Below are 2,412 nucleotides of genomic sequence, written 5' to 3'. Positions count from 1 at the left end.
ACTTGAAACTAGCAAGAGCTGGGCTCATCATTTGTCTGTTTGCCCTCAGATCCATTGTTCTTCTAATACTCTGTGTCACAGGTGGGCTACCCCTACACTCCATCCCCATTCCATCCCCAGGCAGGCTGCTTCTCCCAGACTCTGTTGTCAGCTGGCTTTGGCTGGGTTTGGACAATGGGAGCCACAGGCACAAGATTGAGGGTGGGAGGACAGAAGAAGCTAGGATGCCCACAACCTTGTCAGTTTCTGGCTCTGTCTCCATCTGGCCCCCACGCTAGGGATGGTAGTGGTTTCCTGCTCTTGCTAATCTCTGGGTTGCCCCAGTTTCCCCTGTTTGTCTTCTCACTTCTTCCATTACTTATAGCCACAGTATTAACTTCTCACTGTTTGAAATACTCAGTGAGTTCATTTTCCTGATTACCGGAAGAGCCATTATTTGTATCCAAATCTGTCTGACCACAAAATTTACATGCTGAAAATTTTTAATGCTTAAAGTTTACTGCAGATGACAGTAGGGCAAAGCAGTTAAAAAATGATAGCCACTGAACCACACTGCCCAGAAAGCTCTTTCTAGGTAGCTTCTGTAGGAGAAATTCATTTTAAAGATAATGGCTCACCCATAAAACCTATTTATAATTTATTATGTTTTAAAATTCTACTTTCCATAGCTAAAATATTGTTTATACCTGTAAATGAAGGTAATCATAGCATCTACCTGGTAGGGATACTGTGAAGACAAAATAAGCTAATCTATGCCAAACACCCGCGTGACAGACAGTTCACTGACAGTTCCTTCCCCGATTCCTTTAAAACCTGGGGAAGTTTTAGTGCCTTCAGTCTTTTCAGCTCAGGAATCCTGGAGTGTGGAGGATGGCAGCTCTGCCTTTCATTTCTGAGTATTCTCCTTATTGCACTGTAGATTCACCTTGCCCACTGGACCAGTGAATGTGAAGTAATCAGATGGCCAGCCTGGCAGCTACAATACACAGAAGATGTGTGCAATGAATGTTAGATCTGACTCAATGCTCCCAAATCAATTGGAGTGCCCCCAGAGACTTGGCTGGCAATGAACGAGAGTGTGAGGTGCTTTTGACACACGCATTCAGGACCTGATTTGAGCAAAGATGTCTGCTTAACAGTCCTGAGGGCAATTTTCTCCTGACTGATTTGCAACTTGCCATCTTAATGGAAAATAAGCCAAGTGTAAAGGAGGTAGTTTTCTCCTTGAACCAGAAATCCTTGTTGTGCTTTCCTTTCTGAACTTGTGGGGGTACCATATCCTATTACCTGAAAAGGGGTTACAGAGGCCAATGTTTGCTGGGAGATGGTGCAAAGGTGTAGGAGTTGGGGATAGGAGCTCAACTCACACAATCCCCAATGACTTGGGAGAACCCAAAGACTAGAGAATCTGTGGAGGTCAAGAAACTGTCCTTGCTGAGAGAGATCGTGCCATTGCACTCCAGCCTGGGCAACAAGAGTGAAATTCCATCTCAAAAAAAAAAAGAAAGAAAAAAGAAACTGCCAGGCGCGGCGGCTCACGCCTGTAATCCCAGCACTTTGGGAGGCCGAGGCGGGTGGATCACGAGGTCAAGAGATCGAGACCATCCTGGTCAACATGGTGAAACCCCGTCTCTACTAAAAATACAAAACATTAGCTGGGCATGGTGGCGCGTGCCTGTAATCCCAGCTACTCAGGAGGCTGAGGCGGGAGATTGTACTGAACCTTGGCGGCGGAGGTTGCGGTGAGCCGAGATCGCGCCATTGCACTCCAGCCTGGGTAACAAGAGCGAAACTCCGTCTCAAAAAAAAAAAAAAAGAAAATGAAACAGGAAACTGTCCTTGATGAATGAACAACTGCACATAACAGATTAGGTCTTTAGCTACCACAGCCTAGAGCCTGGGGCTGGGAGTCTCACCTGTTCCCTGGGATAAGCTTCTTCATTTGAGCCTACACTGACTGCTGCAATTTGCTGTGAGCTCATATGAGTCATTGACATCAATGCAATTTATAAAAGTTTATAGACTGTACAAATATATTGATGTTATGGTTTTAAAATAGTTTGGCAGCTCTTTACCACAGTGGTATAAGCCTCCTACCCCTAGAGCTTAATAGCGCAGAATTTGGAGCAAACAGACCCAGGTTCCAATCCCAGCTCACTGCTGACTTGACTACTTGTTACCTCATCTTTCTGAGCCTCAGATTTGTCATCTATAAGGCAGGAATAATAGTACCTACTTGGAAGAGTTGTTGAGAAGATTAAATTAGACACTAGAGTGAGAGTTTAAGAAATAGTAGTCATTATTAAAATTATTGGCCACGCGTGGTGGCTCACGCCTGTAATCCCAGCACTTTGGGAGGCGGAGTTTGGCGGATCACGAGGTCAAGAGATTGAGACCATCGTGGCCAACATG

The sequence above is a fragment of the Sapajus apella genome, unplaced genomic scaffold (genome assembly GCF_009761245.1).
Source record: "Sapajus apella isolate SASKATOON/1434 unplaced genomic scaffold, GSC_monkey_1.0 scaffold71, whole genome shotgun sequence".
Taxonomy (NCBI): Eukaryota; Metazoa; Chordata; class Mammalia; order Primates; family Cebidae; genus Sapajus; species Sapajus apella.
This window is presented reverse-complemented; position numbering follows the sequence as displayed.